The following is a 21,612-nucleotide window of genomic DNA, read 5'->3' on the forward strand; positions in this document are numbered from 1 at the left end:
ACAGTCTGCAAACACTTTGCACACTCTGAGATACTTAAAACAACACTAGTTATGCTTTGAATAGTATGGGTCAATGTGAAATAGTAGTTTGTGCCCAAACATGGTCTTTCACTGAAAAACATTCAGTCACCTTGCCCTTTCATTGCACTCATTATGCCCTTTTAATCTCTTATCATTCTCAATGTACTTTTCTTGTGCCCATTTTACTTTAAACATGCTCGTTATGCAAAACAAAGGTAATTCTGAGCCCCGTATGAATAGTTTTGCTAATTTTATCAGATATCATGGTTTTGAACACTTTGTTTAATTAATAATGCGGTTTGTGCCTTTTGTTTGCTTAATAATATGTCTTTGTGTTTCTCATTTGATTAATAATTTGTTTTGTGCCTTATAAGTGCACTGTTTCATTTTATGTGCCAAATAAATCATTTGTGCAGGTATCTTTACCTTTAGCTCATTTCTGGCCCTTTTTCATTTGTCTGTGCTCCATTTCACTCAACCTGTTTAGTCTGCCTTCACCTTCAACTCTGTATCTCATAGCTCATAGAAGTTGCTGTTCTAATCCCGGTTCTGACACCATGTTGCTTATCTGGTCAGGATAAAATAGAATAATATTCATGGGTTTTGTTCAAGCAGCTTTATTACACACAAACACATCAGAAATGAGGCTTTGTAACTTAAACAAACATAAACAAACTGACTACCACACTCATACATTTTAACAGTCTGGCTGTTCTCTCAAAATGGCACTGCTGCCTGCACATGCTCTGTATTTATATGCATGTGCTACATCTGGAAATGCTTCTTAAAGGTACATACACAAGCTCTGATCTACAGGCCAGGTCCTCACCCCACTTATCACCGGTAACTACCCATCCCCATTTTGAGCTACTACGTTCTCTTTAATAGGTGCTGTCAATGCATTTTGGGAGAGATTTCTCTACCTTGAGGCAGTAAGATGACTACATTTATTTAGTGAAATATTTACAGAGAAGCAATCAGCCCACAGCATAAACCACTGGTTACTGCAGTCAGCTGCAAGAAGTGATCAGAGAGGGCTCTAAGGTCAACAGAGACAAGGACAAAAACCTGGAAGGTGACTGAAGAGGCAAGGTAAAGACAAAAATAAAAACAAGACAGTCATCAGGTGCCCTTCACAAGGAATGCCAGCAACAACCTGCTCATCAGCCATAGGGCATCAAAGGCAGGTGAAATGGGGTACTTTGAGGTGATGGAGATAAAGTGCCTGAGACAGGCTTTAGGATGCACACTGTGGGACATATGAAGAAATGAGGACATCAGAGCAGAAGTCCAAACAGCTCCAATTACAGTGAAAGTGAAAGAGAACAGATTATGGTGATTCAGGCATATGTGCAGGAAAGAAGACAATTTGGTGAAGAATATTCCCAAAGAAGACAAGAAGAAACAAAGGCATCCAGAAAAGAGATGGTTGCACCATGTAAGAGAAGACCTGCGAGAGTCAGGCATGACTGTTCAAAGAGGGTAGGAGAGTAACAGTTAAGCAAGAGAGATGGTGACAGCTAACACCTTGAACCCATATAGAAAATGGAAAAAAGGGGATTGATGATGATGATGATGATGATAACGATAATGATGATGATGTTTATTAGTACATTTGCCAACTATTACTTTAAAAGCTGCCCTTTAACATTTGCTTCGGAGATCTTTCACAGGAAAATGGCAGAGATATGTTAAGACGTAGAAGGGGCAGAAGTGTCTTTGGATGATAGTCTTATGCATAGTAGTATCACTGTAAAACATGAAGTAAGTGTCAAAAACACCTTTCAAGATACTGAGTCCACAGGATTATATGTAAATGAGGAAAAAGGAGTGTTAATAGATAGAAGCAACTTCACATTTTGGTGGAATTGACTGAAGAACTTGAGGTCAGGCCATATCCTGACAAGGTGGAGGTGAGCGGCTTGCACAATCAGGGATCCTTCAAGAGCTGAAGAGAAGTCTTGCAATTTTAAACTACTTAGGTAAATACATTTTAACCTTTTCACAATGAGAAGCCACTATACAAAACATTAAGAAACAAAAGTGCAGAGACTTGGGGTTGTGTTCAGTAATCTGCATTTAAGCATTTGAAAGAACTGCAAATAACACAGTTTCCTACTGGTGAATTTCAAAAGCTAACAAGCCAGACAAACTTTAAGCATATTATGTTTAGCCGTTGCAGTTTTTAAACTAATGGTCATGCTGAGAGGGCAGTACAAACTCTAAAAAGAATACTTAACCAGAATGGGCCTTTTTTGTTCTTAAGTTACAGATCAACTTCTTACAACATCAGTGGGCCAGTCCCCTGGAACTGCTTATGGGGAAAACAATCCAAACAACTCATGCCTCTCTTTATGACTTTTCTGTCCAAGCGTCCCAACCAAAAATGTGTAAAGGTGAAAGTTGTGACCAAAATATAAGATCATGCCTATAACTACAACATGTGCTGCCGTATAACAGGTGTACCAAACCTGAGTCCTGGGCATGGGTGCCAGAACCATAGAGCGTGGGGGGAGGGGAACCCCCCCACACACACTTTTGCAGATCATCCATACCTCTGTCCCTTTCGTTTTCCATGCCTCCAACTGACACGCTGACAGCAGTACATGTATTTCCGGTTTTGTGAGCGGGAATGGATTTATTCAGAAGCTGCTGCCTGCAGAAACGGAAATGATTTATTTTCAGAAGCCTGTAATGGAGCTGGTTAACTGCTGCATCTGGACTGTAGGGCAGGAATGACAGATTGCAGACTGGAGCGGGAATGGACAGAAGGGTGTGTGTGTGTGTGTGTGTGTGTGTGTGTGTGTGTGTGTGTGTGTGTGTGTGTGTGTGTGTGTGTGTGTGTGTGTCTGTGTGTGTGTGTCTGTGTCTGTGTGTCTGTGTGAAAATGCCCCCAGTAGGATTCATCTGGTGGCTACAGGTACTCAGGCTCAAACCCTGTACTTTGGGTACAGGTAACAAGAGCCTAAAGTCCTTAGCCACCATCACGTGAATTTATGCCTCACATTTTTGTTCTGTTTCTCTGGTTTGCAGGAGTGGTAAAAGAAAACCTTTTATTCTAGCAATTTTCTAAGGTTATAAAAGCAATTTTTGAAATGTGTCCCTATTTTGGGGCTGTATTCCCCCATTATTGGCTTTGTTCTGTATTGTTGTGCTAAGAGGTTGAGAGCTATGGTGAGAAGTGAGAACTGAATTCATTAAATTATATGACAGCCATTTAAGTTTGTCTGTCTTTCAAGAAACTGCTGGTTTAGCTTAGTGATATGTTGCTCTGATTGTAGTGCACAGGGTTCTGGGTTTAAGACTTGGCAGTGAAATGCATGATGGTAACAACATTTTATGCAAGCAACTTTCCAAAATTATACACACAATGTTTAAAATGTGTCCCTGGTTTTTGGCCTCCCCCCCAATTGAAAGTAAGTTCAAGAAGCTGTGCAACATGCACATGGCTTCCGCTCTACTGTGATTCTGTATTTATATAGTGTGTGTAGACGTAGACTGTTATCATGGAAATGTTCTGAATAGGGCAGTTTTGTCATTATTGGTGCATGCATTTTGTTTCATTGCTTACTGGAAAAATGTTCAAACAATAAATTTAAAATGCAGTTGTGTGTGGAAGTAGACTGTTATCATGGAAATGTTCTGAATAGGGCAGTTTTGTTATTATTGGTGCATGCATTTTGCTTCATTGCCTACTGGAAAATGTTCAAATAAATTTAAAATACAGTTGTGTGTGGAAATAGACCTTTATGATGGAAATGTTCTGAATAGGGCAGTTTTGTCATTATTGGTTAATGCATTTTCATTTCATTGCCTACTGGAAAAATGTTTAAAACAATACATTTAAAATGCACTCTAACGTAAGTCTAACAAGTGTGCTGTATTATACAAGGAATATAATTTAATACAATCAGGAAGGTGAATCAAGGAATGCATACATGTATGCATGGCCCTAAAAATGTGTTTGAAAACAGCCCAAATGAAAGTGTGAAAGGCTCAAAATCATGGGCAAATTTTAAGCTTTACTATTGTTACCAAAGCAATGGATGAAGGTAAAACAGTTCACGCCACATTACCTTGACCTGGCCAACCTTTTGACACAATCCCCTACTCAGGTGTAGTACAAAAGATGAATAATGTAGGAGAAAACACATCACCAGCTGCAATGCCAACTTGACTCACAGGATGCAGGAGATCAAAACAGGGGAAGAGACCAGTCACCAATGGAGTCCCCTAGGGTTCGGTGCTGAGACTTTTTCTGTTTGGCATATACATCTCAAAAGTAAAAGGAAAAACCAAAGAGCTTTGGCGACCTAAGTCTGAGATGACTGCAAGCTAGGAGAAGTTATTGAATCCCCAAATGACTTAACCATCATGCAGGAAGGTTTGTCCCAAATAATAACTGGTGACAAAATCATGACGATACCCTCTGAGAACTGATCCAATTATTTGGCATTTGGGAACTTGTATGTACAGTGACCTAACTTTTGACCAACATGTGCCCAGAGTCATAAGAAAGCCTTTCTGTATTGCACAGCTTATAAACAAATTGACTGTGAATAGATCTAGAGATGTTGTCCCTTTTACAAAGCTCTCATTATGTCAATCATTTTGCATAATGCCCACTTTGGCATGTATCTGTCCAGCCCCATGCAACAATTGGAATACCTTCAGAGATACCTTACTAAAAGGATACAAGTCCTAAACAATAGGTCTTGCATGGACCACCTCAAAGATTTATTACTATACTCAGTATCCTACAGAGTGCTTAGAGGTGACATGTCTGGCATACAAAGCATCCTCCGACATAATACAGATGGACCTACTGAATATCAGCAAGTCAAATGGCATCAGAAATACTCAGTCCAGGTATCTAAACTGAATGTTGTGGAGAGATGGATATATATCACAGAGGCTACCACTGTTCCAGAATAGACTATCCATAAAAATAAAGCAAAGCTCATCCAACCATATTCAAATGTAACTTGGATCTAAGGATGGGTAACAGAAAATGTACTCCAGGATTTCCCCTCATGCCACTAATGGATAGAGGCAATTCCTAAATGCTGCATCATTTACATGGCCCCCTCAAATTATCTATGGTATGATCATAGTTGTTCTCACTAGGGCTAATATACAATTATCAGCCATGGGGATAGCTAAGACCAATCAGAAAATGTTAATTCAAGCACCAAAAGGGAATTGGCTAAGCTTAAAATGTCCTCCAAGTGAACCTATGTTGTGGTAACAAATAGTTATAAAAAAATTACCCTTTTTAGTTCACTAAGTGTCTCTGTCACCCTCCGCCCCCCCAGTCTTTAACAGCTTCCAGCGCCTATGGTAGGGTCTCTTTTCTCACCAAAAATTGGACGTGAAAGACTTAGGGTATGCCTGCAGTTGTCATCAAGAGTGAAGACAGCACACCCAGGCCTTGTCTAACTGTAGGGGAGCAATAAACAATATAATAGGCATCGTCTTCACCTTACCTTCATTTAACAAAGAACACAGTACCAATATCTTGGTAAATACTCTTAACAGACCTTCCAAAGCATTACTACACCAATGGAAAGAGTTTCACTAGTTCCTAGTGTTGCAGCTTATCCCATACCTAAAAAGTGGCTTACTCTGACAGAATCAGTAAGGTAATTGTTACTGAATTTGTAATTGAATTTATAAATTACTTCATTCTGTAATTTTTAGTTAGTTAAAGTTGTGTGTAAAATAAATACTTAATTGTGAGACAGAGAAAATGTTTATTTATTTATTATTTGATTTATTGACTGGGTAGGTGGGCTGGTCCATTGACTCTTTCCAGCCATGACCCACTCCAGTTATTCAACTAACAACATTATAACTTTCTTTGATACTGAAATAGTGCAATGAAAACTGATAACAATTTAAGATGATTTGATATAGTATACTTAGTACAGTAACAAAAAAAGCACTTTAGATGATTTCATGAATCTGTATGTGTAACTGTAGCATGTTACAGGCCACCCTCACAAACTCAGGAACCTCACATGGCTTTCCTGAAAACACTGGAGGGGATAAATGTATCTCCAAACACCATCATACTAGGTGACTTCAACTACCCTAATATAGACTGGGAACACTACTCAAGCCCAAATACCCTAGCCCAAAAGTTCCTGGAATTCATAAACTCAAACGCCATGGAACAACTGGTCACCATCCCCACAAGAGGAAAAACATACTTGATCTCATCATCACGAACATGGGAGCACAATGTTCAACACCGGAAGTATACCCCTCACTGGTGAGATCAGATCACAAACTAATCTCGCTGGAGGTCCTCATCCCACCCCCACCTGAAATAAAAAAGACCACAGTAAAGAACTACTCGAAAGCCAACTTCACACTTCTAAAGACTAGTGTGGTCTCCTTTAAGGGCCCCGAGGCGGCGGAAAACAGTACCCAAGCCGCTGAATCACTTACAAATGCCTTCTACCAGCACCTGCAGGACTGCATGGATAAGGCAATCCCAAACAAAACAAAGACCCTTTGTACCAAAGGTAGCGTCCAGTCTGGTGGACCCCAGCCATAAACAAACTCTACAACAAAAGGAGGAAGCTACTACAAGATAGAGCAAAATCCTTAAAAGGTAAGACACCTTTGATCACTACAAGTAAAAACTAAGAGCTCTCATAAAATCATCCAAAGCAAACTTTGAGAGAAAAATAGCTAAAGACTCAAAAGACAATCATAAGGCCTTCTTCAGCTATGTTAGAAACCTGGGAGGAAACTCCCAGATATGCTCAGAACTAGTTCAAAATGATGTGAAGATTACTGATCCTACAGACATTGCCAACATACTGGCTGACAGGTTCAGTGCAAACTTCTCCCCCCCTCCCCCCCAAAAGGTGAGATATCTATACCAAACGATTGTAGCCCCCCAAACGTCTCTAATGCCCAAGTGAGAACTGCTCTCTCCAAAGCAAAAAACACAGCATCCATGGGACCTGATGGTGTCCCCGGCTGTGTGCTCCACGAACTCAATGAGGAATTAAACCCACAGCTAGGACAGCTGTTTAATCATAGTCTCACCTCTGGATACGTACCCAGGGAGTGGCGCACTGCGACAGTGGTCCCACTTCATAAAGGCGGTGCCTCCACCGACCCAGGAAATTACCGGCCCATTAGCTTGACAAGCCTTATCTGCAAAGCCATGGAGAGGATCATAATGGATCTCATAAACAACGACATAGGGAATTTGCAGACTTTGGATCCAACCCAGTTTGGCTTTGTCAAAGGCAGATCATGCCTTTTAAACTTGACTGACTTTTTTGAAACAGTCACCAAAGCCATTGATGAGGGAAAAGCAGTCCATACAGCATACCTCGATCTGGCGAAAGCTTTCGATACAATACCCCACTCGGGTATCATTGAAAAACTCATCAGCTTAAATGTTAACCTATACATCACAAGATGGGTTGCAAACTGGCTGAGCGACAGAACCCACAGGGTCAGAGTTGCTGGCGCCATGTCAGACTCTAAGCCTGTCACAAGTGGTGTCCCACAGGGCTCAGTCCTGGGCCCACTCTTGTTTGGCATCTACTTCTCCAGTACAAGCAAACACAGGAGGGTTATGGCTGACAAAGTTTGCAGATGACTGCAAACTGGCGCCGTGGTCGAAAACACATCTGACACAGATATCCTTCAGAAAGGTCTCACAGAAACGGATAACTGGTGCCAGAGCCATGGCCTAAAGTTAAATGCCAAAAATGCATAGTCATACCCTTCAGGAAAAACAAGGTTACCCCTAGCTACCTCATAGGTGGCAATCCACTGAGCACAGAAGAAGTTATTAGGGACCTGGGGACCCAGGTTGACAGTAGCCTGTCATTCGACACCCATGTAGCTAAAGTAGTTAGGAAGACCTTCTACATTGCCCACCTTATCATGAAGGGATTCACATCTAGATCAAGGGAGGTCATAGTTTCCCTGTACTCATCACTCATCAGACCAATGATTGAGTACAATGCCCCATTTGGAATGTATCTGACCCGACACTTGCAACAGCTGGAGAGGCCACAAAAGTTCCTCACCAAAAGGATAAAGGGTCTCAAAAATCTGTCCTATGCTGCCCGACTGAAAGAACTTCAGCTCTATTCAGTCGCTTACCGCTTGCTCAGAGGTGACCTGTGCCTGACATACAAGGCCATGTCAAGCCCAGATTTGATGAATATGCTTCACCTCAATAAATCTAGATCCGTCAGAGCCACAAGGGCGGGAGACTTAAACCTCAACACGGTTATTAATAGGACGTGCTGGAGGGATAGATTCATCACCCAAAGACTCCCTATGCTGTGGAACAAAATCCCGGTATATGTGAGGCAGAGCACCTCGCTGGCCTTGTTCAAGAGAAATCTTGACCAATGGATGGGAGATCGCAGATATATCCCAGGGATTACCTCAGTGTCACTGCTCGACAGAGGCACAGCAAAATAATGGGTATAGTTCCCCATACTAAAGGGGTGGCGTAAGCCATAAAACTATGGGCTAGGCTTGTAAATGCCCTCGGGCAGATAGCCTAGTATAAACCTATGAACCTATGAACCTATAATATTAGTAGACAGCAGACTGTCTTTACACAATGCAATATTACATACAGTATTAACTAATATTATTTATAAAGATTCATTTGTTATATATTTGTTGAAAATGAATGTAACTGTATGTTAACTTTATAAAAGTGCAATAAATGAAATTAAAGAACATTACAAAAAAGAGTAATACTGATAGTGATGTTCATTAGCTATTATCCTTGAAGTAGCTGTGCAAATAGAACTCCTTAAGGTATTGAATTAGTTTATTTCTGAATGGTTATCTATTCAGTTTAATTTCTAATATCTGACGGGAAATAAATGCTCCTCCTCTAGTCTGTATAAGTAATGTTCATTAACCACTATCCCTGAAACACTTTTAGGAATACTCCTCCTTAAAGTATTGGATTAATTTACTTCTGAATTGTCTATATTCAATGTAATGTCTAATGTCTGATAGGAGATAATTATATTTTGATGGAGTAATCTTTCTGAAGTGTTTTTTTTCTCTCCTTTGATCTGTATAAATGAAGGCCTTTGCAATGATAAGGATTATTTTATTAAGTAGATTATATGGTGAGGGTCTTACATTAAGCCTGTTTCTGAGTTGATGACAATATTGATTATGAAAGAGACTGTATTTAAGAGTAGATAACAGAAATAATGCACATGCAGGGACACAGAAACATCTACTTGAATGTACCGTTAAGACAGTGGTGTTCAATTTGTGAGGCAAGACACATAAAACTACAAAATTTAGTTGCACTGATTTAAATTAGCTTGCTATTCTGGTTAGAATTAAGAGCACTACTTGATAGAACATAGTCTAGCTTAAATAAGAAGCCATTTCTAGAAATAACCTTCCCAGATTAAGGTGTAAGATGATTGGACAATATAGAGCACACATTCACTTGAATACTTGCATTATTTACCATTTGCTATGTGTGTTCTAGAACCAAGTATTTGTACGTCACCTTTCTGAAGTTTGTTTCAAGTAGTACCTAGAATGGGTATCTGCTAATCGTGTTCATTTATTAGTAACAAAAAGTATATAGACTCTTTTTGTCAAGTTTACTGACAGTTGTCCATCTCACCTTAGTTTCAAAGGAAATGGAAATCAATTTTTAGCTGTTGTTCCATGTTACTTAAGGTAGGGCCTTCTCTCACAATTAAGATATTATCAGCATAAAGTGCAATAGTGAGAATATTACTAGTAATAAATATGGAAAGTAGGATTGGACCTAGTACTGACTCTAGGGGAATGACTAAGGTGAAATCACCTATGTCAGATACACTTCTACCTGATTGTATGTTGATAGTTCTGTCAGACACCTTTGAATCTGGACTAAGGGATTTGTTCCAAACACAATCCTTTCAAGCCTCTGAATTATTAAGACATGATCTGTACTTTCAAGGACTCTTTTAAGATTTATACATAGACCTGCAGATAATTCACCTATTTCTATTGCTGAGTAAATTATATATATTACAGATTATACAATGACAGGTCATTAACATTCAAAAATGTGCACGCTGATTGGTCAACCCAACCAGCATGTCTGTTGAAAACTGAGCATATACCAATAGGAAAAAGTCCAGTTGCCCGGACTTTCTTCTATTACTATATTCCAAGCCTATGCAATTTTCTTAAGATAAGAGGTCCAGAAGTGGGTACTGAGGGCAGAGAAAATATAAAGAGAATCAGGTATGTTATACAAAACTAAAGTAGTGTACCTGATTTTCCTTGTATTTGTGACCTCTCTTGTACCTCTAAACTGTCCAAATTTCACAGTTTCTTCAAAAAAAAAAAAAAAAAAAAAAAAGAAGAAGCAACAGAGATCTTTCCATCTGCATTGCTTGCTTGCTTTCAAAAAAGTACTGATGTATGCATAAGCATGGGAATTTGGGAATGTAAGTCCCATACACATGCACAGTACATCAACAAAGCCGCAGTGTACAGAAACAATGCAGAAGAATGCCACTGTGCCGTTATACAAAGATATTAAGAAAATTAAATATTTTTTTCTTAAATAATGTCATTGTATAATAGCAATAACCAACACTTGGGTGTGATATATTGAAGATTTATCCACAGTTGCCTTTGTTTAATCACTCAGGCTTTGCCCTTGTGATTAAACCACACCGACTTTGGGTAAATCTTCAATATAGCACACCCAGTTGTTGGTTATTGCTATAATAAACTGCAGTTACAGTGCCATGACCTGCATGGGAACCATAATGGGAATGAGACAAAAAACAATAGTTATTAAAATATTCTAGAATCTGCAATTAGCCTATTTTTTATGTATTTATTTATTTTTGAGACAGACATTAGCAGTTGAGCGGTAGTGCTATAACCAAGCAGGAAAGCTGATTTACAGAAGAATTATAGTAATATGCTTAAACAGTAGAGGGGATAGCGTTAGATTAAAATGTGTGTAAGGGGCTTATAAATAGTATTACCAGCCATTCAAAACATGGATGAAATGCATATGGATTAGGTTTCCCTTTATAGGCATATTTTGCTAGATATTTTAGAGGTGTTTTATTACATAAAGCTCCAAAATGAAAGATGGGGTAGCAGTCCTGTAATAAAGAACTTGTTAAAATAGGTTATGACGTACTAAGGAATTGTATTTGTTGTCAGTTTAATAGAGGAAATGTCGCCCATTTAATTGTATCTCAGTAGTTCTAAAGAAATGTTGGGATTCATCATTGCTATGTCTTTAAGGACTTTCCAACAAACGTCTGAATATAAGATTATTAGGACTTGCTTGTTTCCTAACCAAAAAATTTTAGTTGCTTTGTTTTTTTAAGAGGCACTCTTTACAAAACATAACAAATAATATTGACCTTCTGTACTATCTGTAGATTCCCATTTGCACCACACAGTGTCTTGCAAGTGAGCCAAGGTGTATCTTTTTTAAGTAACAGAAAAAATATTAGTGATATCATTTACTTCTTCTTCTTTCTGCTTTTCCTGGTTAGGGGTCGTCACAGTGGATCACTTGTCCACTCATGATTGGCAGTGGAGTTTTACAGTGTCGAGTTGCCAGCCCGGCACCCAACCTTCCACAGAAGGCACACACCCACACACACGCACTCATGCCTAGGGCCAATTTAGAGTGTCCAATCCACCTACAGCAAGTCTTTGGGATGTGGGAGGAAACCAGAGCACCCGGAGGAAACCCATGCAATCACAGGGAGGACATGCAGACTCCGCACAGAAGGAACCCCAGCCAAGGATCAAACTGGAGAACCTCTTGCTGTGAGGCGACAACGCTAACTGCTGCACCACCGTGGCCGCCCCAGTGGTATCATTTACTACTGATTTAATCTTCCAGGGTTTTACCAGGAGCAAGCTGTGAGTATACAAATGGGTCCGGTCATTAAGAATAAGTCCAGCATTTAATGCTTTCTTTTTTATTCTCAGAAAATGAGCTTATCATAACAACTGATAGGAGAGCTGTGTTTGCTTTACAGGAGGAAAATTACAGTACAGGAAAATTATATTTTCGAAAAAAAGTCATTTATTTACATCTATGGGGAATATATGTAATCACAGAGTCTTATCTATCAGAGTTTTTTCATATTTTTAAATTAAGCCTTGTAAGTATTTTAACTTCTTGACTAAGACTGTTGAGAACTAGAAAGTTAGTTAAATAGAGTTTAGCTGCTTCATTGAAGTTAGTGGTAAAATCACCCAGAATAATAATGTTTCCTTTAGATGTACTTATCAAAATGTCTTGTACAGTTTCTTCAAAAAGTTTTGAGACAGCTGCAGGCATTTTTAATTTTCTGTAGCCTCCAACTAAAAGATTTCAGGTTATCCAGTTGAGTTTTATCATCCTTAGGTATGTTAGAATATTTTTAAGATCTGAAGCACAATGTATTTTTAATTAACTAGATTACACCACAACCAGGCTTGGTTCCAAGATAATTATTCCATGATATCATATAACAGATCTATTTCAGATGTTCAACATTCCAAAATGCTGACTTTCATATGGCCGAGACCATGATCAACATTTTGAAATGTTGAACATCTCCTACATAATGTAAAACACACAAAAACACTTCACTAACTGCGTTTAGCAGGGGGGCAATCCCCCTGCACCCCCCACACCCCCTGCTACTTAAATATTCCTACTCTGAGATCGCACTACAGTGCAGAAAAGGGAAATATCCCAGTTCTGTGCTGTATAGAGATCTCCGCTATACATGTTCAACATTTCAAAATGTCAATCATATGGTTTCGGCCATATGAGTGTCGGCGTTTTGAAATTTTGAACATCTCAAGTAGACCCATATATCATATAATGTGAATTGGACAAATTGTTAGATGGGGTGAGCTCACAGCATAACAGAGAAGGTTATATATTTGTTGGCTCTGCATTATGGTTAATATGGCTTGCTGTGATAACTGTCAGTGAAGCATGTTACAGCTTTGTGATAACAAGATTCTTATATTTTTTTCTAGATCGAATTTACTAGTGTAGACGTTAATGAGACTCTAATATGTGACCCATGGATTATACATAGGGTCCTAGTTGTATTAATGATAGTTATACGTTATTTGAGGAAATAGATATACAAGTGTCAGGAACAGGGCTCAGCAGACATGTATGTTCACGAATACATGATAACTTTGCCTATTCAAGTTCCTAACTTTAATGCATCAAATATTTTCACATTGGAGATGAAAATAACAAAAAGATTAAATAACTGCAAACATTATTTGATATATTTGGTGATGACTGAACTTTGCTTTTAGTACATTTTTGAGTGAGAGAAAATTGGCTTATTCTTGCTAAATTTGTATTAAAATAGTAGCAGGGCAGTTTATAGTTCTCACCAGTGAACTAGTGCAAATGTTAAATTAGAACAAAGCCAGAATTAAGAAGAATTTAGGCAGTTCTGTTAACATAGTAGAGTTTTATTATTTTAAAACTTGATAAAAGAAATATCTCACATAAATGCTCTACAGGCAATATCTTAGCACAAACACAAAACTGAAAAACGTTTTATAAATGTAGATTAATGTAATAGTTGTTGATTGTAAAGCTGTTACTAGGATGCACACAGCTATTTTAAGTCAGAAAAAATGACACAGATCTTACTTATGCCTGGTACATATGTGCTTTCACAGTAGAGAAAATATTTTCAGTTGCCCGATATTTAAGAAGTATTTACATAGTGGAGAAAATGTTTATTTTTTAAGTTTGTTTTAAAAGACTGCTTAATGTAGTAGTTATGGAGTATAGTGCTGCCACACATCTGTCTGAAGTCAAAAGACGGCATAGCTCTCATGTGTGCCAGATCCACAGTCAAGAAAATAAGTAGCCAGCAGCTGGGAGTGAAGATTGATAGTTCTGGAGTGTAGAGAAAATCAGTGTGTGTATTGCTGTACTTGTCTGAGATAAGGTACTCTCAATAATGTGATGACTGACTGAACTATACGTTTGCCTTCTACTTACTGTTGTTAGAAAACATTACGCTTACATCTTGACTGTACATTGGGTGCTGATACAAAAAAAAAGATCAACAAATTAGGATACTTGATAACCTCAAATTCTTTAGAATTCAACATATTCTACTTAAAGAAGTGATGTCTGGGTATGGCCACATAATCCCAGTTAGGAATTCATTACTTCATATAATTATCAACATTTTCAAACTAAAATTCCCTTTTTTGTCTGATCATTTCTGTGGACAAATCATTTCTACCACCTGAATACCTTGTGACTCACTTAGTAACTTCCATTTCACTTTAAATGAACTGCCCTCAAAAGTTTTCTTGTAACATCTTTTCGGATTCCCTAGCACAGAATCAGCTAGATCAAAATGCCTTCATCATAGGTTTCTAAAAGGCATACACAGAATAATTCCATGCTTTCCCACCCAACCCTTCCTTTAAAATGCCAGGATTCTATTTATCAGGGTCTCGGCTACTGTTATCCCTACTTCAAGTCTTGAGATGTTAGTCTCTTCCCTTGCTGACTCACATAATGAAAATATATAAAAACAATGCAGCTAGATGGCTTGTGGAGTTCTCTCTTTCCCATGCAATAAACATCTAATCACACTTTCAAAAGGACTGCCATCACTACCACCAGATTAGTGGGAAACCGTGTTCTTAAATCTACATATGAAAATCAGTCATGTGCCAAATTCTGAATGATAAAGTTCTTAGCCAAATCAGCTAAGAACAGAGTCAAAAATCAAGCATCACCTTTCATTCTGCATGGATATCCGCTTTGGTGTCACCGTTTCATCCCTAGGCCTAGACTGTCCATCAATTGTACCAAAAACACCATCAACCTTTAATAAAAGATCAAAAGAAAAGCATTTTATTTATATATACTCTGCTGGTAACTTGGAGCTGATCCTCAATAAGAACACACAATATGCAGTTGCCATAACACCCAGCAATTAGTCATGGTGTGCAGAGCTTACTTAGTCCTCTTACGTGCATGCCAGTGTCTTCAGAAAAAAAAATGCATATTGTTGTCTATCCCTGCCCATTGCAAAGAAATACCCTATTGTAGGCCATTTAAATTCTCCAAGATGGTGTGTTGTATTTATAACTAGGCTTCTGTTTAAACTCCTACAAGACCTTCAGTAACATATCATTCACAGCAAAAGGAAAGTATCCCAACAGTCTTGTTGAAAGATATTTTGTTTCCATGGTCAAGATAAGAGAGATTTTTCTTCCTAGCTGGAACATGGATCCCCCCCCCCCAAAGTGTCTTCTTCATGTCCCAGAATTAAAGCACTTCAATTCATATACCATTCATGTATCTATTTTTTGCTAACTAAAACTAAGATACAAGTAGTACTGCCTCATAAATATGCTAAACACTTTAAACCTAGTAGCCCATAAGTGCTATCGTCTGCTGAAACAAGACTTCTACTCTCCTAATTGTCCCCAGACCTCAGTAGAAGAATTACCCCACTGCCCAGGAAGAATTGAATAATGAAAGAGCTGCAGATGTATTTGCTATTCCAAAAAAATATAAATAAAATTCAGCCAACAGAAGATTTGTATGCAGCATTCCATGACTAGAAAACCTCATTCCTTCAACAGGTCTGCACTAAACCTAAGCAAGGAACTCAGCCATAAGCATTCCCTTTACTGTGCAGTCTGTATACATGCCAAGACATTTTAAGATCCAAAGGCACTCTTAAAGGAATATATTTTAATTTCACTTCCTCCACAACACTGTTCACAAGTCAGGCATATCACCACATATACACACTACTCTAGACCTGTTGCTGCAATGGGCAATTTCTATTGGAATACATTCATAGTATCGAATGCTGATATTGTCAAAGCACATAGCATTGACCACATAAGGTCAAAACACAAAACATCAACACTAAGTGATATCATCTTTTTTAGCAGCAGCCAGTAGCATGTTATTCAAGATTGCAGTACAGCAGGAACATTTTTTGTTATCCTCTTTCCACATTGCAGTGCAATCTTGTAGTTGGAATATGTAATTAGCAGGGGATGTGGGGTGTGCAGGGATGCTAGCCTTCCTGCAAAGACAGTGTTTGTGGTGGATTTGTTGTTTTGTTTTTCGGCCTTATGTGGTTGATGTTATGCGCTTCAAAAATCTCATCACTGAACATTATGAATGTATTCCTTTGTATTATGGTTTAAACCTCATTGTAAATGAAACATTATCATTATGTTCCTTCATTTTAGTTATTGCAAGGACCTAGCTCTGGATGCAATGTACTCCTGTCATAAACACATCTGCAGTAATTTTTATCTGCATACAGTTATACACTCAGGTGACCATGGCCTTTGACCTTAATTATTTGATCTCAAGTATGGAGCTTAACCTTCTCCCACATTTTGTTTGCCATTGTAACATATATGACATTTTTTAATATGTTAAACTCCATCCATTATTATCCTGTATCTTGCCTTTGATCCATGATGCAACCAAAGCAGATCCTTTTGTCTATTACCATTCTTATAAAAAGTATTAAATAAACAAAGTCATGTAAACCCAAGTAACATAAGCTTCTGAAAAAAAGGGAAGAAAATGAAACCCACATTTTGTTTACAGAGATGTTTATACTTTATTCTAAACAAAATAGATGCCATATGGTACAAACACTTTCACTTTTGATCTACAGACAATGTAAGTTTATTTAATTTTCACTGGTCAATGTTGTATAAGGACACCAGAAATCTTTTACAAAAACAAATGACAAATGCTCAGTCAGAACACGAGAATAGTTATAGACAAAAGCAAAGCCACACAGACTGTTTGGTAAGTGCTTTCATTCATTTAATAACACAAGCTTCATCAGACCAACACAGAATGTGAAAAGACAATTTAAAAAATTGTTTTTGTAATCACATGCAAGATTACACCAATCACAAAGTTTAAACTATTATGTAACATCTCTAAATAATCTAAATAAATATATACTTAAATATTAAAATACAAAATAGTTACGATATAATTAAATAATTTTAAAACTATGTTTTATGTTAAACTTTTAAAAACATCTAATACTAATATGTTCATTTAAGCCAGGAAATTTGTCTGCTTCTAAGGTAATTTGCCAACATGTTTCCTTGCACTCAAGTAAATTTTGTATGTCTCCTCCACAATTATCAAATAATTTACCCACAACAAAAAAATTAAATTTCTTAAAAGAGACAATTAATGGCGTGTTTAGCCAGAGCATTTGTCATGTCTTTATTCTTAACAGCTAAAATATGCTCATATACACTTTTATCAAGCCTTCCATTTGTTTTTCCTATATAAAAAGCAGGAAATGAAACGCAATAAGCATAATAAACCACATCCTTTGATTTGCAAGTATATGCAAGAAATTTGTCTTTTCGCTTTTTGTGCTGGTCTGATGAAGTTTGGATTATTAAATGAACAAAAGCACTTATCGAACAGTCTGTGACCATGCTTTTTTCTATGACCATTCTTGTGTTCTGACTGAGCATTTTTATTTGCTTTTTAAGTGTTTATTAGTGCTTCAGAACACTGTTTTTGGTTTCTTATATAAAATATTTACAATTCAAAGGTTTCCATTTTAAATTCTGCTTACAGCACTTCACAAAATGCACAATACAAACACATACATGATTACGTATTTTGTTTAGGGTGGGCACATTCCTCCCCTACATTTTGTTTTTCCTGTCTGATACCAGGGTCACAACTGCACCATATGTACCAGAGATGAGCATGTATTAATGACTGCCTGGATAACATATGTCAGTGTTATGATGTGAACATCATCCTTGGAGAATAAAAACTGAAACTATGACACAAGATGGTACTGTGGAATACTGCATCTAATTTCCTAGAAAAGTCCAAACAGCAAAACAGAAATGCATTTTTATTTAAAAGAAATATGTTGTAAAAATGGCTTGGAGATAAATTTTTCTGCCAAATCATACACCATTATAAATGCATTTTAATGCCTTCTTTTCTGACCTCAGGTAGCTGGGATACCTCTAGTTCATTTATGTCTTTCAGGTGATATTTCTGTGGGTGGCAGAGGGAGTCCCAGCCTTGTTGCACTGTGCATTGAAGGTGTCGACCTTTCCATCCTGTCCTCTCCAGAGGTCTGCTCTCAATGTCCCCACCAGCAGGCCATCTCTTACTTCTGTATAAGCTCTTATACAAAACCAGCTGTCCCCATAGCACATTCAGACTCCTGGTTTCTATTTTCTCAGTTTCTACTACAGAACAGACTCTGCATCAGTAACGAGGAACCTTGTATATCCCCAGCAAGGGAGAAGAACCGCCTGAAACTGTTCCTTTCTTTGTGCCTCTGGGTGAACTTTTGATGCCTAGGCTGCTATCATCACAAGAGACAGCCTCCCTACCCTCTTGGACAGTAACCCAACTTACATATAATTATCATGTTCCTTCCTGTTCTTCAAAAATGTCTAAATTATAATGCCGTCTCTCATAGTGGTATCAGAAAGTATACATGTTAGAGTAAGTTACACCTTGTGGAGATGCTTGCATTAAAGTAACAGCAGGAAAAAAAATGTAGATTTCCTTTTAAATGTACTACTGAACCAAGGGTATAGTTAGGTGTATTATTTGTACTCAATAATTTTCTAGACTTTACTTAGTGAAACCATTACTTTTTTAGGGCATACTATGTTAACAGCTATCTAAATTAATGCCTCCAATAAAAGTTACATAGATTGAAAAAATATATATGTAACGGTTTTAGAGTGAAAGTGATGCAAACATTTGTTAAGTGCTGGGAGGGGTAGAGTGTCAGATTTATAACTGCCTGAAGGCTTAAATGGTTAGCAATAAAAGCACAAGTACAAAATTAAATTGTCTGGCTACATCTCTGCACTGAACAGAACTACGTACATTTTCTTTCGACATGTCATTGTTGTTATATTTACATGGGCTTGGCCTTTTTTGTTTGGGTTGGACAGATAGGTGCATCTAGAAAAGAAAAACAGAAAAGTGTACATTAATAAAGAAACTGGTTACACTGAGGAAGTTCAGTCTTGTGAGGTACTTACCATAAAAGATCTTTGACAGTCAGAGAGACTGACAGCAGTACTGCAATGGCAGGGCTTCTGCTCATGCCAGTCAGTGTCTTGCCTATTGTTTTCAAGTAGTCAAGGGTCGACATGCTGCTACTTTCTTCCAGTATCAGGTGATACATGTCCCAAGTAAAACAAAGTTATCACATGACATCTTCAGTCCTTCTAACAAGGAACATGTCACTTATGTTTACACTTTAATGCAATAACTGATGATTGTAATACTGCAAACATGCAGTCACTAAATAAATCATAGCAAGTAGACTGCAAAGTATTCTAACAAAGAATGACCAAGTCACTTTGACAAGGTCACAGGCCTTATTTACTCTTCATGAATGAACCAAATAACTGATGTATTTGGTTCCTTCCATATGCTGTAGTCATCCAAGATGCATAACTCCCCACCCCATATCATCTCCTGTTTGAGGGAAAGAAGCAGGAAACTGCGTACATCTTTTCAGGAAGGAAGCTGGAAATTGTCTTTCCTATTAAGAAAGAGGAACTAGTTGTCACAGCTACCATATCAGTGTGAAAGATTGTGTATGGCTTGCTGCACATCAAGGCCTATAGTTCAAAAATCCTTCTAGCATACATAACTTTCATAAAGAAAAAGAATGTCTTCCAGGAAAGGAATTTTAAAGGACTACTCCACCCCATAGTGCAGAGTACGTTACCTCACCTTAGAATTATTTATTCTCCCTATAATATTACCTGGGTCTAGTTTTGTGCCCAAAACCTTTTAGTACCTTTCATTTTTATTTCCACTTGTTTTCCTGCCAAAGACCATGGCAGTCTCATTATTATTTTTTAAAAATTGTATTTTACTCATTTGTTAACCAGGTAACACAGAAATCAAAAGTATCTTTTCCAAGGGTGACATGGCAAAACTATTTAAGAGATTTACTCAGATGCACACAATAGGCAAATTGAGACAAAGGGAATCAAACCCTGCATTACAGGATTAGGTTCTTTAGTGGCTGCTAGCCTTAATTCTCTGCAACAAACTGCCAGACTAACTGTTTTCATATTTAACTTATGTGTTTTCTGGAAGGAATTTGCCTAAGCCTGCATGACATAGTGACAACTACACTCTCTCTGTAGTTTTGTTTGTTATCACCACCTAAAGTTTTACATCCTGATGTGTGTGTATATATGTATATATGCATGCATGCATGCGTGTCTTGCAGAGGTCAGTAAAATGCCATAAAGCATGGAAATAAGAACTGGACTGGCATTCTTTCCAGTTGTTAGTTGGTAAATTGAAGACCAGGGTTTAGCAACACTGCAACACAACATAAACAAACTGGTAAAGTACTTGCACTTTTTGCCTGTTATCCACATAACTGTAAAAAATCCAGGGTCATCTGCAATATTAAAAGTTCCATTAAGCTAATTTGTTTGGTCTGTGGAGTGAAACATTTTCAAAGATGACAAGCAGAGTTGCTACACCATTACATAAATAAGTTAGTGAGGGGGAAATCATGTGCAAGTATTCTAGGAACTACAATCTTCAATATATATAACAGAAACCTGCAATTTACCTACTCTGTCTTGAGTAAAATTTAAATGTGCCATGAGCACTATTTAGCAGCTTATAGTTATCACAAATCCATGCGTCAGTTAAAAAAAAAAAACACTTTTCAGAAATGAATGAGGTTTTATTATTTTACAGGTCCACTTCTAAGCTGACAAAACAGGGGGTCTGATTATTTGTTAAAAGCTAGATTTGAGAGACTCTTTTGGCAAATACATTTATAAAATACATGCTGCTAACACTGGCAGGGGTAAGAAGATTAAAAGAAAAGCTCCTTTGTAATCTGTTTTCCTGTTTTTACCCTCAAATTATGCAGTATCACCTGCATTTAAGAAACTATTTTTTTTCTTATGTTTTTAAAGGGAAGGGAATATTTAACCAGTAATAAAAGGCTATATCAACATCAGACCAAAAAAAGTAATGTGGAAATATAACAAAATTCATAATGAAATATGCACTTCCTCAGATCAACATAAAATGAAAAAATAAAAATCTATGGAAACCATAAAACTGTGAAATAAACTAACCTAGGAAAATGCAAAGAAATTGTGCTGTACCATCACCTTCGTTTGACATACCCAAATTTAAAGTTATGTACTGACCATAACTATGCATCTGTGTTGTCAATTTTCATTCTTATTCAGCTAATGGGTCTTGGATCCGTCCTCAGATCTGACTCAGCCACATTTACTAGACTCTCAGATCCAACTCTTGAGCTCCTCCCTTTACTCATAATGCCCCAGTTACTCTGCAATACTTCAGATCAAGTTTTCTGCCCTAAAACCAAGAGAAAGAACTAAAATAGAAGGAAGGCTTGTAGAAAGGACTGGGGCTCAAACATGAAACAGAGGTTCCACCACAATCATACGTTCACTCCAGGAGAAAAGGGAAGGGGAAGGAGGGTGGGAAGATGAGGAAGAATGAAAATGAACACA

Source organism: Protopterus annectens, chromosome 12.part0 (assembly GCF_019279795.1).
Source record: "Protopterus annectens isolate FY-2018-M chromosome 12.part0, PAN1.0, whole genome shotgun sequence".
NCBI lineage: Eukaryota > Metazoa > Chordata > Ceratodontiformes > Protopteridae > Protopterus > Protopterus annectens.